Source organism: Leuresthes tenuis, unplaced genomic scaffold (genome assembly GCF_036924035.1).
Source record: "Leuresthes tenuis unplaced genomic scaffold, fLeuTen1.0.hap1 SCAF_5, whole genome shotgun sequence".
NCBI lineage: Eukaryota > Metazoa > Chordata > Actinopteri > Atheriniformes > Atherinopsidae > Leuresthes > Leuresthes tenuis.
Window position 1 is genome coordinate 21,406,252 of NW_027325359.1, and position 27,505 is coordinate 21,433,756.

Sequence of the window (27,505 nt, forward strand, 5' to 3'; positions counted from 1 at the left end):
CTATTGATTGTGTACAGTCGGGTATTTTAACCTTTTCTTACCCGCTTTTTACCAATTATGGTCGGACATTCACACCGTCTTACAGCGGAACACCTCCGCTTCCAATTTTGATGGTGTATGTTCGAGCATTCGAACTTTTTCTTTCCCACTTTTTACAAGCTATGGTTGGACATTCAAACCTTCTTGTAGCAGAACACATCCACTTCTTCTTTTGATGATGTATGGTTGGGCATTCGCACCTTTTCTTACCCATTTTTCAGGAATTATGGGTGGAAATTCACACCTACTTGCAGTCGAACAGCTCTGCTCCCACTTTTGATTATGTTTGGTTGGATATTCGAACCTTTTCTTAACTGCTTTTTACAAACTTTGGTCGGACGTTCACACCTTCTTGCAGCCGAACACCTCCGCTTCCGCTTATGATGGTATATATTCGGGCATTCGAACCTTTTCTTACCCGCTTTTTACCAACTATGGTCGGACATTCGCACCATCTTACAGCGGAACACCTCCGCTCCCTCTTTTGATGGTGTATGTTCGGGCATTCGCACCTTTTCTTACCCGCTTTTTACAAACTATGGTTGGACATTCAAACCTTCTTGTAGCCGAAAACCTCCACTCCCTCTTTTGATCATACATTGTCGGGCATTTGCACCTTTTCTTACCCGCTTTTTGCAAACTATGCTCGGACATTCAAACCTTCTTGTAGCCAAACACATCCACTCCTGCTTTTGTTGATGTATGGTTGGGCATTCGAACCTACTTGTTGCCCGCTTTTCATTAATTATGGGTGGACATTCAGACCTACTTGCAGCCGAACACCTCGGCTTCCGCTTTTGATGGTGTATATTTTTGCATTCGAACCTTTTCTTACCCGCTTTTTACAAACCATGGTCGGACTTTCACACCTTCTTTTAGCCGAACAACTCCGCTCCCGCTATTGATTGTGTAGAGTCGGTTATTTTAACCTTTTCTTACCCGCTTTTTACCAACTATGGTTGGACATTCACACCTTCTTACAGCGGAACACCTCCGCTCCCTCTTTTGATGGTGTATGTTCGGGCATTGGAACCTTTTCTAACCCGCTTTTTACAAACTATGCTCGGACATTCACACCTTCTTGCAGCGGAACACCTCCGCTCCCTCTTTTGATGGTGTATGTTCGGGCATTCGAACCTTTTCTTACCCACTTTTTACAAACTATGCTCGGACATTCACACCTTCTTGCAGCGAAACACCTCCGCTCCCTCTTTTGATTGTGTATGTTCGGGCATTCAAACCTTTTCTTACCCGCCTTTTACAAACTATGGTCGGACATTCAAACCTTCTTGTGGCCGAACACATCCACTTCTGCTTTTGATGATGTATAGTTGGGCATTCACACCTTTTCTTACCCATTTTTCAGTAATTATTGGTGGACATTCAGACCTTCTTGCAGCTGAACACCTCTGCTCCCGCTTTTGATGGTGTATAGTCGGGCTTTCGAGGCTTTTCTTCAACGGTGTTTACAAATTATGGTTGGAAATTCAGACCTTGCAGCCGAACACCTCCGCTCCCTCTTTTGATCATACATTGTCGGACATTCGCACCTTGTCTTACCCGCGTTTTACAAACCATGGTCGGACATTCACAGCTTCCTCTCCACCATACTTGTATGGTGGGATATTCACACCCACTTGCATCCGAAGACCTCCGCCCCCACTTTTGTTGATATTTAGTCGGTCATTCACACTTAACCCGTTTTCTTGCAGCCAAACACCTCTGATCTCGCTTTTGATGATGTAAGATTGGGCATTCAGACCTTGCTTTTCCTGCTTTTCACCAACTATAGACGGACATTCACACCTTCTTGCAGCCGAACACTTCCGCTCCACCTTTTAGGTTTCTATCACACCTTTTTTTTCACCGCATTTTATAGATTACGGTTGGAAATTCTCAACCACTCATCCGAAGAGCTCTCCTCCCGCTTTTGTTAATATATTTGAACTTTAGTCAGACATTCACACCTACTTGCAGCCGAACACCACCTCTCTAGCTTTTGATGATGTATGGTCCGGCATTCCTACCGTTTCTAACACATTTTTCAGCAATTATGGTAGGACATTCACACCTTCTTGCAGCTGAACACCTCCTCTCCCACTTATGATCATATGCAGATTGATTTTCGAAAATTTTCTTTCATGTTTTCTAGCAATTAATGATGGACATTTAGACCTTCTTGCAGCTGAATACCTCCGCTCCCGCTTTTGATCATACATGGTCAGGCATTCGAACCTTGTCTTACAAACTTTAGTCAAACATTCACACCTTTTTGCAGCCGAACACAGTTTTTTTCAGCCGATTTTGGGCATTCGAACCTTTTCATACCCACTTTTTACCAACTATAGTCGGACATTCAAACCTTCTTGTAGCCGAACACATCCAGTCCTGCTTTTGATGATGTATGTTCAGGCATTCGAACCTTTTCTTACCCGCTTTTTACAAACTATGCTCGGACATTCAAACCTTCTTGTAGCCGAACACATCCACTCCTGCTTTTGATGATGTATGGTCGGGCATTCGAACCTACTTGTTGCCCGCTTTTCATTAATTATGGGTGGACATTCACACCTTGTCGCAGCCAAACACCTCCGCTCCCTGTTTTGATCATGTATGGTTGGACATTCGCACCTTTTCTCACCCGCTTTTTGCAAACTATGGTCGGCCATTCACAGCTTCCTCTCCACCATACTTCTATGGTAGGATATTCACACCCACTTGCATCCGAAGACCTCCGCCCCCACTTTTGTTGATATTTAGTCGGTCATTCGCACCTTACCCACTTTTGGCAAACTATGGCCTTCTTGCAGCCAAAAACCTCTGATCTCGCTTTTGATGATGTAAGGTTGGGCATTCAGACCTTGCTTCACCTGCTTTTCACCAAATATAGTCGGACATTCACACCTTCTTGCAGCCGAACACTTCCGCTCCACCTTTTAGTTTTCTATGGGGCATTCACACCTTTTTTTTCACCGCATTTTATAAAAACACCACAGGAACACCGTATTGAGGCTTTGTTCTGACCGCTCATTCGGTGTCGCGTTTCTTTCAAGCAATTCTCCTGGTTAGCCCGCACTCGGCTCGCTCCCAGAACCGTGTTAAAGTCTACTTCGCATTCACTCTCTTTTCTCAGCAGACTAAAAGAAAGTTTCATCTTGGGCTCCCTGAAACTTCCATCCTGCACCGCTGTTTGCTTTTTCACAAGAGCAGAGGAGAGCGCACCGTTCCCAGGGGCACTACAGTACCGGGTCGATGCTTGGAGTGAACGGAGCAAGCTCCTTTTTCAACTCCTATTGATACAAATCCATTTAATATGTAGTCCTCGCATAGAGGACACATCAGACATTAAACTAATAAGAACAGATACTACACTTGATCTTAGCCAAAAGGCCGAGAAGCGATAACTGTCCACTGGTTCACGTCCGAGGGCCCTTCCTGGCACAATGCGCACTTGTAGCGGTGTTCTTTTTATGGCCATAGTGTCACTTTGCACCTCGGCCCACCCGCTGCACTGAGCACTCTTCAGCCCTTTTAAATGGTATAACTTTACACTACCGCACGCTCCAGCGAGCACCATTCAAGCAACAACTTTGCACTCCAGCTTCGAACATTGGCACAGTCGCAACAAGTAAGGCGACTCTACTCAGAGAAGTCACTCTGCACAGTAACAAGATTTCTTTTGCACAGACAGAAAGGGCTTCATCCGCAAAGGTAAAGCCTGCCAAAAATAGAAACAACTCATTAGTGCTGCTCAACGTTGTACTTTGCAGTAAAACAAAGAGCAAATCTAAAGATTCAGGAATCCGAGAATAAGCTTACTTCCATGAGTTCTTCACGATTTCGGATTTTGCTATAAAATGAATTCCTTCACTCAAACTAAATTAAAACTGCTAAACCGCTAATCTGTTACATGCAAGGCAGATGTCAAATTCACCGAAATAGGATCTAAGGGTATTTGGCCAATCGAGCTGTAGCAGCTTCGGTAAAAGAGTATAAGTTGAAGAGTTTGTGAATAAAGGTGTGCGCACACATAGTGAGTTGTAGGAAAATAGGCAGGGAGCAATGCCGGCTGGGGTATAGGTTCTTGTATGTTGTCTGACTGTTTGATTTGAATGTGTTGTGTAAGTGTCCTGTTGAATGTTACATGTTTGGGCTTTGACACGCTTCACTGTGGTTGTTAACTGTGTGGTGTGTCCTGAAATGTTATATGTTTGGGCTGTGTGACATGCTTAATGCTTTTCAGTAGCAACCCACTTATTGATATATAGCAACTGACAACATAAGAAGTCCGGACATACTTTGATAGTAGTTGTAGAAGTATCCTTATTGATAATAGATAAACTAATTCATAGTGATAGAACAGTAGATGAACAGGTGCCTGCACATGTCTCATGAAAATAAAATGGGTGTATGATTGCTGACGGCAGAGCAATACTGCCAAACTTATGAGTTCTTGTGGCAAACTTGATTCAGTGTCTTGACGTGTATACGCTGTTTCGCTGACTTGTCACAAGAAACAAAGTGTGTTTGATAAGATCCGACCATTTTATTACGGGAGGATCAGTATGTATGGATTCTGATGTGACTGATAAACTCATTCGTATCTTAAGCATAATCTACTACGTGAGACAACGCCCTGGCACACAATCAAAAAAAAAAAAAAGAGAGAGCGGTTTTGTGTCCCCACAGTCCATAATGTAGAAAAGAGAGAAAAAAAGCCTTTCTGATTTGTTGTGTGTGCTCACAGTGCAGAGTGTAGAGAAAAGAGAGAAAAGAAAGCCGTTTTGGTGTCACGGGTGTTGTGACTTACACACACACATTTCTGAATTGAGAAAGGAAATTATTTTAGAGGAAGCACTAGAGTTTAGATCCCACATTTGTTGATAGGCATTCATTTAATTTTTCTTTTAATCAGTTTTAAAGTGAATACTAACTGAGAAATGAAAAAGGTGAAGAGTTTAGAAGCTTGGTTCAAGAGCAAAACTTGGTTTATGATCAGCTGAGTCTCTAAACAGAACAGCAAAGGGCTTCATCGAACATTTAAAAAAGATTCAGATTGTTAGAATATCCAGAATTTATAGGAATGGTGGTGATTACTCTTATTTTCTAGAATGGAAATAACTGCACCATGTCTGTTTTATGAATTTAAGGGGCTAAAAAGTTTTGTTCTCGTTTTTCTATGATTAACCGAATGTATGTGAGAGTCCAAACAGACAGAAGGGTTACGGCCGAGCGCTGGACCTTCCAAAAAAGATGAGACAGGCTGGACCCGTGCCATACTAGTTAAGGCCTGCCTGTGGATAACAGGTTCTTTAAACTCTCACACACACAAACTCACACACGTTCGCACACATACACCCATACACACACACATTCTTGAACTTGCTGCAAGATTAAACCTTTGCATTAACTGACTCCAGCAACTCTGAGTCTCATTGAGAGACTTTTCTCAACAATTGGGTCCTCAAACCAGATCTCAACGTTTTTTCCGCTGTCCAGGGTCGGAGCTGAAACCGTGCACGGGGGAGTCCAGTACTCCTAATGAAAGACCCCCTGCTGAATTGCGGTAATTAGGGGCCAGTGTCCACTGAAAGGGGGAAAAAGGGACGAGATCGTACTTTTGAATCAATGGCCAGAAGCCATTGGCAGTGCAGGCATCAACAATAATGGTGTTATTTCACCCATTGACACTTAAGGTACCTCATGCAGTGGCTGTGATATGGTTACTTAACAAAATATCTTTACCAGACATCTCTCCTACATAACAGTTCTTCTTTCACAGCCACACCTTGTTGTCGAGAGATGTGCTACACTTAATCCATCCACACTGCTACCTACCCCACAGATGGAAAGCCAGAAATAACCATCAGTGTTTTACCCAGGCCAGACTTAACTGATATACGTTATGAAAATGCAGAAATAACTATATTTATTCAACAGATCAAGGAAAAAAACCCTGATGGCACAAATGCTACAGGATTTGCAGTAGTAACAGAAACTGAAGTTTTCTTAAAACAACCACTACCAAAAAATTACTCTGTTCAAGCAGTCGAATTGGTAGCTTTAACTGAAGCTTGTAAATTAAATAACAAAAAGGTTGTTAACGTTTACACTGACAGTCAGTATGCCTTCTCAACTGTACATGTGTTAACACAGCATTGGAAAAACAGGTATGTTGACATCCACAGCTAAATGTATAAACTACAAATATTTTAGCATTATTAGATGTTATTCAATTGCCATCTACAATAGACTCGTATGAATGACCGGAAGGAAAACCATACTGCCAAAGAATTTGTTTAAATATGCTGCAGTATTGAGCCACGGACCATGTCATGTCTCAACAGGAGGGATGGAAGCAATAATGAACCAGGTTTTTACAGCATATGGTTTTACTAATTATTAAAAACATTTTTTTAGAATAAATAAATGAATAAAGTTTTGTCTAGCAGGTCAAATATGTGCAAAATACATTCCACAGGGCAATCTAAGACCAAAACGAAGATAATTCCCTAAGCCAGTGTATCTTTTTCAACATATTTGTTTGGATTTCATTATTTCATTATTTTGTAGATTTCATTGAACTAAATTAATGTTAAGGGAAACGATTCTGCTCAGTGACAACAGAGGTTTTTACCAAATGGTCTGAAATATTTCCATGTGCACAAGCAGATGCACTCTCAGTAGCAAAATCACGCGTAAAATAACTCATTTCTAGATTTGAAATTCCTGAAAAGATCTTCAGTGATAATTTGACACACTTTGTAAACAATGTCATCTCACTGATGGCAAAGAACTTAAAATAGACCTTAGAAACCACTGTGATATAGAAGGTTTCGCTAACACATTGGAATTGTTTTACTATTTACATATGCATGTGCAGTGAAGAATTGCTTGCTGCTGATAAATGCAAAGAAGAACAGCTTACGCATAAATGCTCACATATAGGCTGCTGAATGCAATGAAGACCTGCTTATCCAGTAAAGTTCAATGTCAATGTGTAATATTCAATTAGGATTTGCAAAACAGTGAAGTTAAACAATGAATGGGTCCATAGTCGGTATGAGAAGACTACAGGAATATTTACCTGGGTGTACGTTCAAACAGAGATGAGAAAATTGCGATAAATTATTGTTTGTTTGTTTGTTAGTATGTATATGAATGTTATGTGTATAAACTGTGTTGAGTTGTAGTTACTCAGTAGTGTCTCAGTGAAACAACCGACGGGGGAAGCCTTGCGGTGACAACAAAAGCAGTGTTTTACTGATCAGTCAAGTTGCTCCAGTGTACTCCATACAAACTGGTTGGCTACTGAAGGGATAGAAAATGGGGAATACTTGTTTTAAAGCAAACAAGGAATTAGATGGGAAAAATACATGTTTTAACGGGACCCAGACAATATTAAATACTCAGACAGATGGGAGAAGAAGTGTAGTTTTGTAGGAAATCACAAAATTATTACATAAAATTAGTGAAATCAATTGAAGAATGCCTTTCTGAAGAGCTGTTTACCACAGATGAGCAGCTTTGCGACCAAGCACATTGTAGATCGCTTTACTGCCAAAATGATCTAGTTTAATGGATTGGTTTAGACATGCATAACAGCATTTTAAGAACAAAGAGAGAAACAAAAAGGGACAACGCTTCATGGTGGAAGGTGATGTATAAATAACTGTGTATATGATGAAGGAGAGACCATTTGAGCAGCACAGCCATTTCGCAGCACAGGGACAGCAGTCCAAGTTAAAGGATCTCCCATGTGGTATCACCTGTCACACTGTGTCAAGGCATCAAAAGAAGAAAAAATCACCAAACTCAAGGACAAAGAGACGAAGACTCCGGTGAACGAAGAGAGAGGACTTACAAACCAGAAATACAAAAGGATGCTCGATATCAAGATCCAGAAGAAGAGGCTAACAATGCCACGAACACTTACGATGCTGGGAATGATGCCAGCAATGAACAGAGAAGAAGATTCAGTGTCATCAATCTGCAACACGTGCCTCTAATGAGGGGGTGAATATAGAATCCTCAACGATTACAACGTCTCTGGGAACTGTGACAACAACAAGGTTTAAACCATTTTGATATATATTGTAACCTATTGGCTAAGGAATAGTGCTGAAAATGAGGTAAATCTAATCCACCACTGTCCTTGGTCTTCTGTAGGGTTTTTAAACTAATACGTGGTGGTTTGTTTTTCCACAGAAATTTGGAGATGCATGAATCTAGTGACTTAAACCAAGTAGCAGATGGTTTTATGAGGATCATTGAGAACAAATAGTTAACTTTTGGTAGTATCATCATTTTAATGGTTGTAACTCTCCCCATAAGTGATATAGGTAAGGACTTCCAACGAGAGAGATCGTCCTCTACTCTCTTTACTAATTGCACATAATCCATCTGTACTTATCAGTTTAATATGTGATATGTCTATGCAAGGACTACATATTAAATGGATTTTTATCAATAGGAGTTGAAAAAGGAGCTTGCTCCGTTCACTCCAAGCATCGACCCGGTACTGCAGTGCCGCTGGGAACGGTGCGCTCTCCTCTGCTCTTGTGAAAAAGCTAACAGTGGTGCAGGATGGAAGTTTCTTTTAGTCTGCTGAGAAAAGAGAGTGAATGCGAAGTAGACTTTAACACGGCTCTGGGAGCGAGCCGAGTGCGGGCTAACCAGGAGAAATGCTTGAAAGAAACGCGACACCGAATGAGCGGTCAGAACAAAGCCTCAATACGGTGTTCCTGTGGTGTTTTTATAAAATGCGGTGAAAATAAAGGTGTGAATGCCCCATAGAAAACTAAAAGGTGGAGCGGAAGTGTTCGGCTGCAAGAAGGTGTGAATGTCCGACTATATTTGGTGAAAAGCAGGTGAAGCAAGGTCTGAATGCCCAACCTTACATCATCAAAAGCGAGATCAGAGGTTTTTGGCTGCAAGAAGGCCATAGTTTGCCAAAAGCGGGTAAGGTGCGAATGACCGACTAAATATCAACAAAAGTGGGGGCGGAGGTCTTCGGATGCAAGTGGGTGTGAATATCCCACCATACAAGTATGGTGGAGAGGAAGCTGTGAATGGCCGACCATAGTTTGCAAAAAGCGGGTGAGAAAAGGTGCGAATGTCCAACCATACATGATCAAAACAGGGAGCGGAGGTGTTTGGCTGTGACAAGGTGTGAATGTCCACCCATAATTAATGAAAAGCGGGCAACAAGTAGGTTCGAATGCCCAACCATACATCAACAAAAGCAGGAGTGGATGTGTTTGGCTACAAGAAGGTTTGAATGTCCGAGCATAGTTTGTAAAAAGCGGGTAAGAAAAGGTGCGAATGCCCGAACATACACCATCAAAAGAGGGAGCGGAGGTGTTACACTTGAAAGACGGTGTGAATGTCCGACCATAGTTGGTAAAAAGTGGGTAAGAAAAGGTTCGAATGCCCGAATATATACCATCAAAAGCGGAAGCGGAGGTGTTCGGCTGCAAGAAGGTGTGAAAGTCCGACCATGGTTTGTAAAAAGCGGGTAAGAAAAGGTGCGAATGCCCGACAATGTATGATCAAAAGAGGGAATGGAGGTTTTCGGCTGCAAGAAGGTCTAAATGTCCAACCATAATTTGTAAAAACCGGGGAAGAAAAGGCTCGGAAGCCCGACTATACACCATCAAAAGCGGGAACGGAGGTTTTCGGCTACAAGAAGGTTTGAATGTACGACCATAGTTTGTAAAAAGCGGGTAAGAAAAGGTGCGAATGCCCGAACATACACCATCAAAAGAGGGAGCGGAGGTGTTACACTTGAAAGACGGTGTGAATGTCCGACCATAGTTGGTAAAAAGTGGGTAAGAAAAGGTTCGAATGCCCGAATATATACCATCAAAAGCGGAAGCGGAGGTGTTCGGCTGCAAGAAGGTGTGATCGTCCGACCAAAGTTTGTAAAAAGCAGTTAAGAAAAGGTTCGAATATCCAACCAAACATAATCAAAAGTGGGAGCAGAGCTGTTCGACTGCAAGTAGGTGTGAATATCCACCCATAATTCCTGAAAAATGGGTAAGAAAAGGTGCGAATGCCCAACCATACATCATCAAAAGAAGAAGTGGATGTGTTCTGCTACAAGAAGGTTTGAATGTCCGACCATAGTTTGTAAAAAGTGGGTAAGAAAAAGTTCGAATGCCCGAACATACACCATCAAAAGAGGGAGCGGAGGTGTTCCGCTGTAAGATGCTGCGAATGTCCGACCATAGTTGGTATAAAGCGGGTAAGAAAAGGTTAAAAAACCGGACTGTACACAATCAATAGCGGGAGCGGAGTTGTTCGGCTACAAGAAGGTGTGAAAGTCCGACCATGGTTTGTAAAAAGCGGGTAAGACAAGGTGCGAATGCCCGACAATGTATGATCAAAAGAGGGAGCGGAGTTGTTCGGCTGCAAGGTCTGAATTTCCAACCATAATTTGTAAACACCGTTGAAGAAAAGGCTCGAAAGCCCGACTATACACCATCAAAAGCGGGAGCGGAGGTGTTCAGCTGCAAGAAGGTCTGAATGTCCACCAATAATTACTGAAAAATGGGTAAGAAAAGGTGTGAATGCCCAACTATACATCATCACAAGCAGAAGTGGATGTGTTCGGCCACAAGAAGGTTTAAATGTCCGACCATAGTTTGTAAAAGGCGGGTAAGAAAAGGTTCGAATGCCCGAACATACACAATCAAAAGAGGGAGCGGAGGTGTTTCACTGCAAGAAGGTGTGAATGTCCGAGCATAGTTTGTAAAAAGTGGGTAAGAAAAGGTTCGAATGCCAGAACATACACCATCAAAAGAGGGAGCGGAGGTGTTCCGCTGTAAGAAGGTGTGAATGTCCGACCATAGTTGGTAAAAAGCGGGTAAGAAAAGGCTAAAATACCCAACTCTACACAATCAATAGCGGGAGCGGAGTTGTTCGGCTAAAAGAAGGTATGAAAGTCCGACCATGGTTTGTAAAAAGCGGGTAAGAAAAGGTTCGAATGCCAAAATATACACCATCAAAAGCGGAAGCCGAGGTGTTCGGCTGCAAGTAGTTGTGAATGTCAGATCATAATTTGTAAAAAGCTGATGAGAAAGGTGTGAATGACCGACAATAATTGCTGAAAAATGTGTTAGAAAAGGTTCGAATGCCGGACCATTCATCATCAAAAGCCGGAGAAGAGGTGTTCGGCTGCAAGAAGCTGTGAATGTCCAGCCATAATAACTCAAAAACGGGTAAGAAAAGGTAGTATTGCCAGACCATAAATGATCAAAACAGGGAGCGGAGGTGTTCCGCTGTAAGAAGGTGTGAATGTCCCACCATAATTGGTAAAAAGCGGGTAAGAAAAGGTTAAAATACCAGACTGTACACAATCAATAGCAGGAGTGGATGTGTTTGGCTACAAGAAGGTTTGAATGTCCGAGCATAGTTTGTAAAAAGCGGGTAAGAAAAGGTGCGAATGCCCGAACATACACCATCAAAAGAGGGAGCGGAGGTGTTACACTTGAAAGACGGTGTGAATGTCCGACCATAGTTGGTAAAAAGTGGGTAAGAAAAGGTTCGAATGCCCGAATATATACCATCAAAAGCGGAAGCGGAGGTGTTCGGCTGCAAGAAGGTGTGAAAGTCCGACCATGGTTTGTAAAAAGCGGGTAAGAAAAGGTGCGAATGCCCGACAATGTATGATCAAAAGAGGGAACGGAGGTTTTCGGCTGCAAGAAGGTCTAAATGTCCAACCATAATTTGTAAAAACCGGGGAAGAAAAGGCTCGGAAGCCCGACTATACACCATCAAAAGCGGGAGCGGAGGTGTTCAGCTGCAAGAAGGTCTGAATGTCCATCAATAATTGCTAGAAAACATGAAAAAAAATGTTCGAATATCCAACCGCACATGATCATAAGTGGGAGAGGAGGTGTTCAGCTGCAAGAAGGTGTGATTGTCCACCCATAATTCCTCAAAAATGGGTAAAAAAAAAAGGTGCGAATGCCCAACCATACATCATCAAAAGCAGGACTGGATGTGTTCGGCTACAAGAAGGTTTGAATGTCCGAGCATAGTTTGTAAAAAGCGGGTAAGAAAAGGTTCGAATGCCCGAACATACACCATCAAAAGAGGGAGCGGAGGTGTTCCGCCATAAGAAAGTGTGAATGTCCGACCGTAGTTGGTAAAAAGCGGGTAAGAAAAGGTTAAAATACCCGACTGTACACAATCAATAGCGGGAAGGGATGTGTTCGGCTACAAGAAAGTGTGAAAGTCCAACCATGTTTTGTAAAAAGTGGTTAAGAAAAGGTGCGAATGCCCGACAATGTATGATCAAAAGAGGGAGCGGAGGTTTTCGGCTGCAAGAAGGTCTGAATGTCCAACCATAATTTGTAAAAACCGGGGAAGAAAAGGCTCGAAAGCCCAACTATACACCATCAAAAGCGGGAGCAGAGGTGTTCAGCTGCAAGAAGGTCTCAATGTCCATCAATAATTGCTAGAAAACATGAAAGAAAATTTTTCGAATATCAAACCGCACATGATCATATGCGGGAGAGGAGGTGTTCAGCTGTAAGATGGTGTGAATGTCCACCCATAATTCCTGAAAAATGGGTAAAAAAAGGTGCGAATGCCCAACCATACAACATCAAAAGCAGGTGTGAATGTCATCATAATTTGCAAAAACCTGATGAGAAATGGTGAGAATGCCCGACTATACACCATCAAATGCGGGAGCGGAGGTGTTCGGCTGTGAGTAGGTGTGAATGTCCGACCATACTTGCTGAAAAATATGACAAAGCAGTTTTCACTTGGTTTGAGTGAAGGAATTCATTTTATATCAAAATCCGAAATTGTGTAGAACTCGTGGAAATAAGTTTATTCTCGGATTCCTAAAGGTTTAGTGTTGTTCTTTGGTATACTGCAAAGTAATACTTTCTATTTTGTTGAAACCCATTCAGACATGGATAAATATGAAGGACAAAGCAGTTTTAACTTGGTTTGAGTGAAGGAATTCATTTTATATCAAAATCCGAAATTGTGTAGAACTGGTGATAAGAAGCTTATTCTCGGATTCCTAAAGGTTTAGTGTTGTTCTTTGGTATACTGTAAAGTAATACTTTCTTTTTTGTTGAAACCTATTCAGACACGGATAAATATTAAGGACAAAGCAGTTTTAACTTGGTTTGAGTGAAGGAATTCATTTTATATCAAAATCCGAAATTGTGTAGAACTGGCGATAAGAAGCTTATTCTCGGATTCCTAAAGGTTTAGTGTTGTTCTTTGGTATACTGCAAAGTAATACTTTCTTTTTTGTTGAAACCTATTCAGACATGGATAAATATTAAGGACAAAGCAGTTTTAACTTGGTTTGAGTGAAGGAATTGATTTTATATCAAAATCCGAAATTGTGTAGAACTGGTGATAAGAAGCTTATTCTCGGATTCCTAAAGGTTTAGTGTTGTTCTTTGGTATACTGCAAATTAATACTTTCTTTTTTGTTGAAACCTATTCAGACATGGATAAATATGAAGGACAAAGCAGTTTTAACTTGGTTTGAGTGAAGGAATTCATTTTATATCAAAATCCGAAATTGTGTAGAACTGGTGATAAGAAGCTTATTCTCGGATTCCTGAAAAGGTTTAGAGTTGTTCTTTCCTATCCTGCAAAGTACAACGTTCTTTTTTGTTTAAAGCTATTATGACATGGATAAATATGAAGGACAAAGCAGTTTTAACTTAATCGGTTTCAACAAAATAGAAAGTATTACTTTGCAGTATACTAAAGAACAACACTAAACCTTTAGGAATCCGAGAATAAACTTATTTCCACGAGTTCTACACAATTTCGGATTTTGATATAAAATGAATTCCTTCACTGAAACCAAGTTAAAACTGCTTTGTCCTTGATATTTATCCATGTCTGAATCGGTTTCAACAAAATAAAAAGTATTACTTTGCAGTATACCAAAGAACAACACTAAACCTTTAGGAATCCGAGAATAAACTTATTTCCACGAGTTCTACACAATTTCGGATTTTGATATAAAATGAAATCCTTCACTCAAACCAAGTGAAAACTGCTTTGTCATATTTTTCAGCAAGTATGGTCGGACATTCACACCTACTCACAGCCGAACACCTCCGCTCCCGCATTTGATGGTGTACAGTCGGGCATTCTCACCATTTCTCATCAGGTTTTTGCAAATTATGATCTGACATTCACACCTGCTTTTGATGATGTATGGTTGGGCATTCGCACCTTTTTTTTTTACCCATTTTTGAGGAATTATGGGTGGACATTCACACCTTCTTGCAGCTAAACACCTCCGCTCCCACTTATGATCATGTGCGGTTTGATATTCGAAAATTTTCTTTCATGTTTTCTAGCAATTATTGATGGACATTCAGACCTTCTTGCAGCTGAACACCTCTGCTCCCGCTTTTGATGGTGTATAGTCGGGCTTTCAAGCCTTTTCTTCCCCGGTTTTTACAAATTATGGTTGGACATTCAGACCTTCTTTTAGCCGAAAACTTCCGCTCCCTCTTTTGATCATACATTGTCGGGCATTCGCACCTTTTCTTACCCGCTTTTTACAAAACATGGTCGGACTTTCACACCTTCTTGTAGCCGAACACATTCGCTCCCGCTATTGATTGTGTGCAGTCGGGTATTTTAACCTTTTCTTACCAACTTTTTACCAACTACGGTCGGACATTCACACCTTCTTATGGCGGAACACCTCCACTCCCTCTTTTGATGGTGTATGTTTGGGCATTCGAACCTTTTCTTACCCGCTTTTTACAAACTATGGTCGGACATTCAAACCTTCTTGTAGCCGAACACATCCAGTTCTGCTTTTGAGGATGTATGGTCGGACTTTCACACCTTTTAGTAGCCAAACAACTCCGCTCCCGCTATTGATTGTGTACAGTCGGGTATTTTAACCTTTTCTTACCCGCTTTTTACCAATTATGGTCGGACATTCACACCTTCTTACAGCGGAACACCTCCGCTCCCTGTTTTGATCATTTGTGGTCTGGCAATACTACCTTTTCTTACCCGTTTTTGAGTAATTATGGCTGGACATTCACAGCTTCTTGCATCCGAACACCTCTTCTCTGCTTTTGATGATGAATAGTCCGGCATTCTTACCTTTTCTAACACATTTTTCAGTAATTATTGTCGGTCATTCACACCTTTCTCATCAGCTTTTTGCAAATTATGATCTGACATTCACACCTACTTGCAGCCGAACACCTCGGCTTCCGTTTTTGATGGTGTATATTTTGGCATTCGAACCTTTTCTTACCCACTTTTTACAAACTATGCTCGGACATTCACACCTTCTTGCAGCGAAACCCCTCCGCTCCCTCTTTTGATTGTGTATGTTTGGGCATTCGAACCTTTTCTTACCCGCTTTTTACAAACTATGGTCGGACATTCAAACCTTCTTGTGGCCGAACACATCCACTTCTGCTTTTTATGATGTATAGTTGGGCATTCACACCTTTTATTACCCATTTTTCAGTAATTATTGGTTGGAAATTCAGACCTTGCAGCCGAACACCTCCGCTCCCTCTTTTGATCATACATTGTCGGGCATTCGCACCTTGTCTTACCCGCGTTTTACAAACCATGGTCGGACTTTCACACCTTCTTGTAGCCGAACAACTCCGCTCCCGCTATTGATTGTGTAGAGTCGGGTATTTTAACCTTTTCTTACCCGCTTTTTACCAATTATGGTCGGACTTTCACACCGTCTTACAGCGGAACACCTCCGCTCCCTCTTTTGATGGTGTATGTTCGGGCATTCAAACTTTTTCTTACCCACTTTTTACAAACTATGGTCGGACCTTCAAACCTTCTTGTAGCAGAACACATCCACTTCTTCTTTTGATGATGTATGGTTGGGCATTCGCACCTTTTCTTACCCATTTTTCAGGAATTATGGGTGGACATTCACACCTACTTGCAGTCGAACAGCTCTGCTCCCACTTTTGATTATGTTTGGTTGGATATTCAAACCTTTTCTTAACTGCTTTTTACAAACTTTGGTCGGACGTTCACACCTTCTTGCAGCCGAACACCGCCGTTTCCGCTTTTGATGGTATATATTCGGGCATTCGAACCTTTTCTTACCCGCTTTTTACCAACTATGGTCGGACATTCACACCTTCTTACAGCGGAAAACCTCCGCTCCCTCTTTTGATTGTGTATGTTCGAGCATTTAAACCTTTTCTTACCCGCCTTTTACAAACTATGGTCGGACATTCAAACCTTCTTGTGGCCGCACACATCCACTTCTGCTTGTGATGATGTATAGTTGGGCATTCACACCTTTTCTTACCCATTTCTCAGTAATTATTGGTGGACATTCAGACCTTCTTGCAGCTGAACACCTCTGCTCCCGCTTTTGATGGTGTATAGTCGGGCTTTCGAGGCTTTTCTTCAACGGTGTTTACAAATTATGGTTGGAAATTCAGACCTTGCAGCCGAACACCTCCGCTCCCTGTTTTGATCATACATTGTCGGGCATTCGCACCTTGTCTTACCCGCGTTTTACAAACCATGGTCGGACTTTCACACCTTCTTGTAGCCGAACAACTCCGCTCCCGCTATTGATTGTGTACAGTCGGGTATTTTAACCTTTTCTTACCCGCTTTTTACCAATTATGGTCGGACATTCACACCGTCTTACAGCGGAACACCTCCGCTCCCAATTTTGATGGTGTATGTTCGAGCATTCGAACTTTTTCTTACCCACTTTTTACAAGCTATGGTCGGACATTCAAACCTTCTTGTAGCAGAACACATCCACTTCTTCTTTTGATGATGTATGGTTGGGCATTCGAACCTACTTGTTGCCCGCTTTTCATTAATTATGGGTGGACATTCAGACCTACTTGCAGCCGAACACCTCGGCTTCCGCTTTTGATGGTGTATATTTTTGCATTCGAACCTTTTCTTACCCGCTTTTTACAAACCATGGTCGGACTTTCACACCTTCTTTTAGCCGAACAACTCCGCTCCCGCTATTGATTGTGTAGAGTCGGGTATTTTAACCTTTTCTTACCCGCTTTTTACCAACTATGGTTGGACATTCACACCTTCTTACAGCGGAACACCTCCGCTCCCTCTTTTGATGGTGTATGTTCGGGCATTCGAACCTTTTCTTACCCGCTTTTTACAAACTATGCTCGGACATTCACACCTTCTTGCAGCGAAACACCTCAGCTCCCTCTTTTGATTGTGTATGTTCGGGCATTCAAACCTTTTCTTACCCGCCTTTTACAAACTATGGTCGGACATTCAAACCTTCTTGTGGCCGAACACATCCACTTCTGCTTTTGATGATGTATAGTTGGGCATTCACACCTCTTCTTACCCATTTTTCAGTAATTATTGGTGGACATTCAGACCTTCTTGCAGCTGAACACCTCTGCTCCCGCTTTTGATGGTGTATAGTCGGGCTTTCGAGGCTTTTCTTCAACGGTGTTTACAAATTATGGTTGAAAATTCAGACCTTGCAGCCGAACACCTCCGCTCCCTCTTTTGATCATACATTGTCGGACATTCGCACCTTGTCTTACCCGCGTTTTACAAACCATGGTCGGACATTCACAGCTTCCTCTCCACCATACTTGTATGGTGGGATATTCACACCCACTTGCATCCGAAGACCTCCGCCCCCACTTTTGTTGATATTTAGTCGGTCGTTCACACCTTACCCGTTTTCTTGCCGCCAAACACCTCTGATCTCGCTTTTGATGATGTAAGATTGGGCATTCAGACCTTGCTTTTCCTGCTTTTCACCAACTATAGACGGACATTCACACCTTCTTGCAGCCGAACACTTCCGCTCCACCTTTTAGGTTTCTATCACACCTTTTTTTTCACCGCATTTTATAGATTATGGTTGAAATTCTCAACCACTCATCCGAAGACCTCTCCTCCCGCTTTTGTTAATATATTTGAACTTTAGTCAGACATTCACACCTACTTGCAGCCGAACACCACCTCTCTAGCTTTTGATGATGTATGGTCCGGCATTCTTACCGTTTCTAACACATTTTTCAGCAATTATGGTAGGACATTCACACCTTCTTGCAGCTGAACACCTCCTCTCCCACTTATGATCATGTGCAGATTGATTTTCGAAAATTTTCTTTCATGTTTTCTAGCAATTAATGATGGACATTTAGACCTTCTTGCAGCTGAACACCTCCGCTCCCGCTTTTGATCATACATTGTCAGGCATTCGAACCTTGTCTTACAAACTTTAGTCAAACATTCACACCTTTTTGCAGCCGAACACAGTTTTTTTCAGCCGAACTTGGGCATTCGAACCTTTTCATACCCACTTTTTACCAACTATGGTCGGACATTCAAACCTTCTTGTAGCCGAACACATCCAGTCCTGCTTTTGATGATGTATGTTCAGGCATTCGAACCTTTTCTTACCAGCTTTTTACAAACTATGCTCGGACATTCAAACCTTCTTGTAGCCGAACACATCCACTCCTGCTTTTGATGATGTATGGTTGGGCATTCGAACCTACTTGTTGCCCGCTTTTCATTAATTATGGGTGGACATTCACACCTTGTCGCAGCCAAACACCTCCGCTCCCTGTTTTGATCATGTATGGTTGGACATTCGCACCTTTTCTCACCCGCTTTTTGCAAACTATGGTCGGCCATTCACAGCTTCCTCTCCACCATACTTCTATGGTAGGATATTCACACCCACTTGCATCCGAAGACCTCCGCCCCCACTTTTGTTGATATTTAGTCGGTCATTCGCACCTTACCCACTTTTGGCAAACTATGGCCTTCTTGCAGCCAAAAACCTCTGATCTCGCTTTTGATGATGTAAGGTTGGGCATTCAGACCTTGCTTCACCTGCTTTTCACCAAATATAGTCGGACATTCACACCTTCTTGCAGCCGAACACTTCCGCTCCACCTTTTAGTTTTCTATGGGGCATTCACACCTTTTTTTTCACCGCATTTTATAAAAACACCACAGGAACACCGTATTGAGGCTTTGTTCTGACCGCTCATTCGGTGTCGCGTTTCTTTCAAGCAATTCTCCTGGTTAGCCCGCACTCGGCTCGCTCCCAGAACCGTGTTAAAGTCTACTTCGCATTCACTCTCTTTTCTCAGCAGACTAAAAGAAAGTTTCATCTTGGGCTCCCTGAAACTTCCATCCTGCACCGCTGTTTGCTTTTTCACAAGAGCAGAGGAGAGCGCACCGTTCCCAGGGGCACTACAGTACCGGGTCGATGCTTGGAGTGAACGGAGCAAGCTCCTTTTTCAACTCCTATTGATACAAATCCATTTAATATGTAGTCCTCGCATAGAGGACACATCAGACATTAAACTAATAAGAACAGATACTACACTTGATCTTAGCCAAAAGGCCGAGAAGCGATAACTGTCCACTGGTTCACGTCCGAGGGCCCTTCCTGGCACAATGCGCACTTGTAGCGGTGTTCTTTTTATGGCCATAGTGTCACTTTGCACCTCGGCCCACCCGCTGCACTGAGCACTCTTCAGCCCTTTTAAATGGTATAACTTTACACTACCGCACGCTCCAGCGAGCACCATTCAAGCAACAACTTTGCACTCCAGCTTCGAACATTGGCACAGTCGCAACAAGTAAGGCGACTCTACTCAGAGAAGTCACTCTGCACAGTAACAAGATTTCTTTTGCACAGACAGAAAGGGCTTCATCCGCAAAGGTAAAGCCTGCCAAAAATAGAAACAACTCATTAGTGCTGCTCAACGTTGTACTTTGCAGTAAAACAAAGAGCAAATCTAAAGATTCAGGAATCCGAGAATAAGCTTACTTCCATGAGTTCTTCACGATTTCGGATTTTGCTATAAAATGAATTCCTTCACTCAAACTAAATTAAAACTGCTAAACCGCTAATCTGTTACATGCAAGGCAGATGTCAAATTCACCGAAATAGGATCTAAGGGTATTTGGCCAATCGAGCTGTAGCAGCTTCGGTAAAAGAGTATAAGTTGAAGAGTTTGTGAATAAAGGTGTGCGCACACATAGTGAGTTGTAGGAAAATAGGCAGGGAGCAATGCCGGCTGGGGTATAGGTTCTTGTATGTTGTCTGACTGTTTGATTTGAATGTGTTGTGTAAGTGTCCTGTTGAATGTTACATGTTTGGGCTTTGACACGCTTCACTGTGGTTGTTAACTGTGTGGTGTGTCCTGAAATGTTATATGTTTGGGCTGTGTGACATGCTTAATGCTTTTCAGTAGCAACCCACTTATTGATATATAGCAACTGACAACATAAGAAGTCCGGACATACTTTGATAGTAGTTGTAGAAGTATCCTTATTGATAATAGATAAACTAATTCATAGTGATAGAACAGTAGATGAACAGGTGCCTGCACATGTCTCATGAAAATAAAATGGGTGTATGATTGCTGACGGCAGAGCAATACTGCCAAACTTATGAGTTCTTGTGGCAAACTTGATTCAGTGTCTTGACGTGTATACGCTGTTTCGCTGACTTGTCACAAGAAACAAAGTGTGTTTGATAAGATCCGACCATTTTATTACGGGAGGATCAGTATGTATGGATTCTGATGTGACTGATAAACTCATTCGTATCTTAAGCATAATCTACTACGTGAGACAACGCCCTGGCACACAATCAAAAAAAAAAAAAGAGAGAGCGGTTTTGTGTCCCCACAGTCCATAATGTAGAAAAGAGAGAAAAAAAGCCTTTCTGATTTGTTGTGTGTGCTCACAGTGCAGAGTGTAGAGAAAAGAGAGAAAAGAAAGCCGTTTTGGTGTCACGGGTGTTGTGACTTACACACACACATTTCTGAATTGAGAAAGGAAATTATTTTAGAGGAAGCACTAGAGTTTAGATCCCACATTTGTTGATAGGCATTCATTTAATTTTTCTTTTAATCAGTTTTAAAGTGAATACTAACTGAGAAATGAAAAAGGTGAAGAGTTTAGAAGCTTGGTTCAAGAGCAAAACTTGGTTTATGATCAGCTGAGTCTCTAAACAGAACAGCAAAGGGCTTCATCGAACATTTAAAAAAGATTCAGATTGTTAGAATATCCAGAATTTATAGGAATGGTGGTGATTACTCTTATTTTCTAGAATGGAAATAACTGCACCATGTCTGTTTTATGAATTTAAGGGGCTAAAAAGTTTTGTTCTCGTTTTTCTATGATTAACCGAATGTATGTGAGAGTCCAAACAGACAGAAGGGTTACGGCCGAGCGCTGGACCTTCCAAAAAAGATGAGACAGGCTGGACCCGTGCCATACTAGTTAAGGCCTGCCTGTGGATAACAGGTTCTTTAAACTCTCACACACACAAACTCACACACGTTCGCACACATACACCCATACACACACACACACATTCTTGAACTTGCTGCAAGATTAAACCTTTGCATTAACTGACTCCAGCAACTCTGAGTCTCATTGAGAGACTTTTCTCAACAATTGGGTCCTCAAACCAGATCTCAACGTTTTTTCCGCTGTCCAGGGTCGGAGCTGAAACCGTGCACGGGGGAGTCCAGTACTCCTAATGAAAGACCCCCTGCTGAATTGCGGTAATTAGGGGCCAGTGTCCACTGAAAGGGGGAAAAAGGGACGAGATCGTACTTTTGAATCAATGGCCAGAAGCCATTGGCAGTGCAGGCATCAACAATAATGGTGTTATTTCACCCATTAACACTTAAGGTACCTCATGCAGTGGCTGTGATATGGTTACTTAACAAAATATCTTTACCAGACATCTCTCCTACATAACAGTTCTTCTTTCACAGCCACACCTTGTTGTCGAGAGATGTGCTACACTTAATCCATCCACACTGCTACCTACCCCACAGATGGAAAGCCAGAAATAACCATCAGTGTTTTACCCAGGCCAGACTTAACTGATATACGTTATGAAAATGCAGAAATAACTATATTTATTCAACAGATCAAGGAAAAAAACCCTGATGGCACAAATGCTACAGGATTTGCAGTAGTAACAGAAACTGAAGTTTTCTTAAAACAACCACTACCAAAAAATTACTCTGTTCAAGCAGTCGAATTGGTAGCTTTAACTGAAGCTTGTAAATTAAATAACAAAAAGGTTGTTAACGTTTACACTGACAGTCAGTATGCCTTCTCAACTGTACATGTGTTAACACAGCATTGGAAAAACAGGTATGTTGACATCCACAGCTAAATGTATAAACTACAAATATTTTAGCATTATTAGATGTTATTCAATTGCCATCTACAATAGACTCGTATGAATGACCGGAAGGAAAACCATACTGCCAAAGAATTTGTTTAAATATGCTGCAGTATTGAGCCACGGACCATGTCATGTCTCAACAGGAGGGATGGAAGCAATAATGAACCAGGTTTTTACAGCATATGGTTTTACTAATTATTAAAAACATTTTTTTAGAATAAATAAATGAATAAAGTTTTGTCTAGCAGGTCAAATATGTGCAAAATACATTCCACAGGGCAATCTAAGACCAAAACGAAGATAATTCCCTAAGCCAGTGTATCTTTTTCAACATATTTGTTTGGATTTCATTATTTCATTATTTTGTAGATTTCATTGAACTAAATTAATGTTAAGGGAAACGATTCTGCTCAGTGACAACAGAGGTTTTTACCAAATGGTCTGAAATATTTCCATGTGCACAAGCAGATGCACTCTCAGTAGCAAAATCACGCGTAAAATAACTCATTTCTAGATTTGAAATTCCTGAAAAGATCTTCAGTGATAATTTGACACACTTTGTAAACAATGTCATCTCACTGATGGCAAAGAACTTAACATAGACCTTAGAAACCACTGTGATATAGAAGGTTTCGCTAACACATTGGAATTGTTTTACTATTTACATATGCATGTGCAGTGAAGAATTGCTTGCTGCTGATAAATGCAAAGAAGAACAGCTTACGCATAAATGCTCACATATAGGCTGCTGAATGCAATGAAGACCTGCTTATCCAGTAAAGTTCAATGTCAATGTGTAATATTCAATTAGGATTTGCAAAACAGTGAAGTTAAACAATGAATGGGTCCATAGTCGGTATGAGAAGACTACAGGAATATTTACCTGGGTGTACGTTCAAACAGAGATGAGAAAATTGCGATAAATTATTGTTTGTTTGTTTGTTAGTATGTATATGAATGTTATGTGTATAAACTGTGTTGAGTTGTAGTTACTCAGTAGTGTCTCAGTGAAACAACCGACGGGGGAAGCCTTGCGGTGACAACAAAAGCAGTGTTTTACTGATCAGTCAAGTTGCTCCAGTGTACTCCATACAAACTGGTTGGCTACTGAAGGGATAGAAAATGGGGAATACTTGTTTTAAAGCAAACAAGGAATTAGATGGGAAAAATACATGTTTTAACGGGACCCAGACAATATTAAATACTCAGACAGATGGGAGAAGAAGTGTAGTTTTGTAGGAAATCACAAAATTATTACATAAAATGAGTGAAATCAATTGAAGAATGCCTTTCTGAAGAGCTGTTTACCACAGATGAGCAGCTTTGCGACCAAGCACATTGTAGATCGCTTTACTGCCAAAATGATCTAGTTTAATGGATTGGTTTAGACATGCATAACAGCATTTTAAGAACAAAGAGAGAAACAAAAAGGGACAACGCTTCATGGTGGAAGGTGATGTATAAATAACTGTGTATATGATGAAGGAGAGACCATTTGAGCAGCACAGCCATTTCGCAGCACAGGGACAGCAGTCCAAGTTAAAGGATCTCCCATGTGGTATCACCTGTCACACTGTGTCAAGGCATCAAAAGAAGAAAAAATCACCAAACTCAAGGACAAAGAGACGAAGACTCCGGTGAACGAAGAGAGAGGACTTACAAACCAGAAATACAAAAGGATGCTCGATATCAAGATCCAGAAGAAGAGGCTAACAATGCCACGAACACTTACGATGCTGGGAATGATGCCAGCAATGAACAGAGAAGAAGATTCAGTGTCATCAATCTGCAACACGTGCCTCTAATGAGGAGGTGAATATAGAATCCTCAACGATTACAACGTCTCTGGGAACTGTGACAACAACAAGGTTTAAACCATTTTGATATATATTGTAACCTATTGGCTAAGGAATAGTGCTGAAAATGAGGTAAATCTAATCCACCACTGTCCTTGGTCTTCTGTAGGGTTTTTAAACTAATACGTGGTGGTTTGTTTTTCCACAGAAATTTGGAGATGCATGAATCTAGTGACTTAAACCAAGTAGCAGATGGTTTTATGAGGATCATTGAGAACAAATAGTTAACTTTTGGTAGTATCATCATTTTAATGGTTGTAACTCTCCCCATAAGTGATATAGGTAAGGACTTCCAACGAGAGAGATCGTCCTCTACTCTCTTTACTAATTGCACATAATCCATCTGTACTTATCAGTTTAATATGTGATATGTCTATGCAAGGACTACATATTAAATGGATTTTTATCAATAGGAGTTGAAAAAGGAGCTTGCTCCGTTCACTCCAAGCATCGACCCGGTACTGCAGTGCCGCTGGGAACGGTGCGCTCTCCTCTGCTCTTGTGAAAAAGCTAACAGCGGTGCAGGATGGAAGTTTCTTTTAGTCTGCTGAGAAAAGAGAGTGAATGCGAAGTAGACTTTAACACGGCTCTGGGAGCGAGCCGAGTGCGGGCTAACCAGGAGAAATGCTTGAAAGAAACGCGACACCGAATGAGCGGTCAGAACAAAGCCTCAATACGGTGTTCCTGTGGTGTTTTTATAAAATGCGGTGAAAATAAAGGTGTGAATGCCCCATAGAAAACTAAAAGGTGGAGCGGAAGTGTTCGGCTGCAAGAAGGTGTGAATGTCCGACTATATTTGGTGAAAAGCAGGTGAAGCAAGGTCTGAATGCCCAACCTTACATCATCAAAAGCGAGATCAGAGGTTTTTGGCTGCAAGAAGGCCATAGTTTGCCAAAAGCGGGTAAGGTGCGAATGACCGACTAAATATCAACAAAAGTGGGGGCGGAGGTCTTCGGATGCAAGTGGGTGTGAATATCCCACCATACAAGTATGGTGGAGAGGAAGCTGTGAATGGCCGACCATAGTTTGCAAAAAGCGGGTGAGAAAAGGTGCGAATGTCCAACCATACATGATCAAAACAGGGAGCGGAGGTGTTTGGCTGTGACAAGGTGTGAATGTCCACCCATAATTAATGAAAAGCGGGCAACAAGTAGGTTCGAATGCCCAACCATACATCAACAAAAGCAGGAGTGGATGTGTTTGGCTACAAGAAGGTTTGAATGTCCGAGCATAGTTTGTAAAAAGCGGGTAAGAAAAGGTGCGAATGCCCGAACATACACCATCAAAAGAGGGAGCGGAGGTGTTACACTTGAAAGACGGTGTGAATGTCCGACCATAGTTGGTAAAAAGTGGGTAAGAAAAGGTTCGAATGCCCGAATATATACCATCAAAAGCGGAAGCGGAGGTGTTCGGCTGCAAGAAGGTGTGAAAGTCCGACCATGGTTTGTAAAAAGCGGGTAAGAAAAGGTGCGAATGCCCGACAATGTATGATCAAAAGAGGGAACGGAGGTTTTCGGCTGCAAGAAGGTCTAAATGTCCAACCATAATTTGTAAAAACCGGGGAAGAAAAGGCTCGGAAGCCCGACTATACACCATCAAAAGCGGGAACGGAGGTTTTCGGCTACAAGAAGGTTTGAATGTACGACCATAGTTTGTAAAAAGCGGGTAAGAAAAGGTGCGAATGCCCGAACATACACCATCAAAAGAGGGAGCGGAGGTGTTACACTTGAAAGACGGTGTGAATGTCCGACCATAGTTGGTAAAAAGTGGGTAAGAAAAGGTTCGAATGCCCGAATATATACCATCAAAAGCGGAAGCGGAGGTGTTCGGCTGCAAGAAGGTGTGATCGTCCGACCAAAGTTTGTAAAAAGCAGTTAAGAAAAGGTTCGAATATCCAACCAAACATAATCAAAAGTGGGAGCAGAGCTGTTCGACTGCAAGTAGGTGTGAATATCCACCCATAATTCCTGAAAAATGGGTAAGAAAAGGTGCGAATGCCCAACCATACATCATCAAAAGAAGAAGTGGATGTGTTCTGCTACAAGAAGGTTTGAATGTCCAACCATAGTTTGTAAAAAGCGGGTAAGAAAAAGTTCGAATGCCCGAACATACACCATCAAAAGAGGGAGCGGAGGTGTTCCGCCATAAGAAAGTGTGAATGTCCGACCGTAGTTGGTAAAAAGCGGGTAAGAAAAGGTTAAAATACCCGACTCTACACAATCAATAGCGGGAAGGGATGTGTTCGGCTACAAGAAAGTGTGAAAGTCCAACCATGTTTTGTAAAAAGTGGTTAAGAAAAGGTGCGAATGCCCGACAATGTATGATCAAAAGAGGGAGCGGAGGTTTTCGGCTGCAAGAAGGTCTGAATGTCCAACCATAATTTGTAAAAACCGGGGAAGAAAAGGCTCGAAAGCCCAACTATACACCATCAAAAGCGGGAGCAGAGGTGTTCAGCTGCAAGAAGGTCTCAATGTCCATCAATAATTGCTAGAAAACATGAAAGAAAATTTTTCGAATATCAAACCGCACATGATCATATGCGGGAGAGGAGGTGTTCAGCTGTAAGATGGTGTGAATGTCCACCCATAATTCCTGAAAAATGGGTAAAAAAAGGTGCGAATGCCCAACCATACAACATCAAAAGCAGGTGTGAATGTCATCATAATTTGCAAAAACCTGATGAGAAATGGTGAGAATGCCCGACTATACACCATCAAATGCGGGAGCGGAGGTGTTCGGCTGTGAGTAGGTGTGAATGTCCGACCATACTTGCTGAAAAATATGACAAAGCAGTTTTCACTTGGTTTGAGTGAAGGAATTCATTTTATATCAAAATCCGAAATTGTGTAGAACTCGTGGAAATAAGTTTATTCTCGGATTCCTAAAGGTTTAGTGTTGTTCTTTGGTATACTGCAAAGTAATACTTTCTATTTTGTTGAAACCCATTCAGACATGCATAAATATGAAGGACAAAGCAGTTTTAACTTGGTTTGAGTGAAGGAATTCATTTTATATCAAAATCCGAAATTGTGTAGAACTGGTGATAAGAAGCTTATTCTCGGATTCCTAAAGGTTTAGTGTTGTTCTTTGGTATACTGTAAAGTAATACTTTCTTTTTTGTTGAAACCTATTCAGACACGGATAAATATTAAGGACAAAGCAGTTTTAACTTGGTTTGAGTGAAGGAATTCATTTTATATCAAAATCCGAAATTGTGTAGAACTGGCGATAAGAAGCTTATTCTCGGATTCCTAAAGGTTTAGTGTTGTTCTTTGGTATACTGCAAAGTAATACTTTCTTTTTTGTTGAAACCTATTCAGACATGGATAAATATTAAGGACAAAGCAGTTTTAACTTGGTTTGAGTGAAGGAATTGATTTTATATCAAAATCCGAAATTGTGTAGA

General features: G+C 41.6%; 2 non-coding genes and 2 pseudogenes across 2 annotated transcripts; 2 read left to right on the forward strand and 2 right to left on the reverse strand.

The window, feature by feature from the left end:
• Positions 1-3,250: 3,250 nt before the first annotated feature.
• Positions 3,251-3,441, reverse strand: LOC140308005 (U2 spliceosomal RNA). The gene has a single exon (XR_011916019.1). It is a non-coding gene; the product is annotated as a U2 spliceosomal RNA (small nuclear RNA).
• Positions 3,442-8,414: 4,973 nt separating this feature from the next.
• Positions 8,415-8,591, forward strand: LOC140308048 (U2 spliceosomal RNA; annotated as a pseudogene).
• Positions 8,592-19,247: 10,656 nt separating this feature from the next.
• LOC140308007 (U2 spliceosomal RNA) lies at positions 19,248-19,438 on the reverse strand. The gene has a single exon (XR_011916021.1). It is a non-coding gene; the product is annotated as a U2 spliceosomal RNA (small nuclear RNA).
• Positions 19,439-24,414: 4,976 nt separating this feature from the next.
• Positions 24,415-24,591, forward strand: LOC140308049 (U2 spliceosomal RNA; annotated as a pseudogene).
• Positions 24,592-27,505: the final 2,914 nt, after the last annotated feature.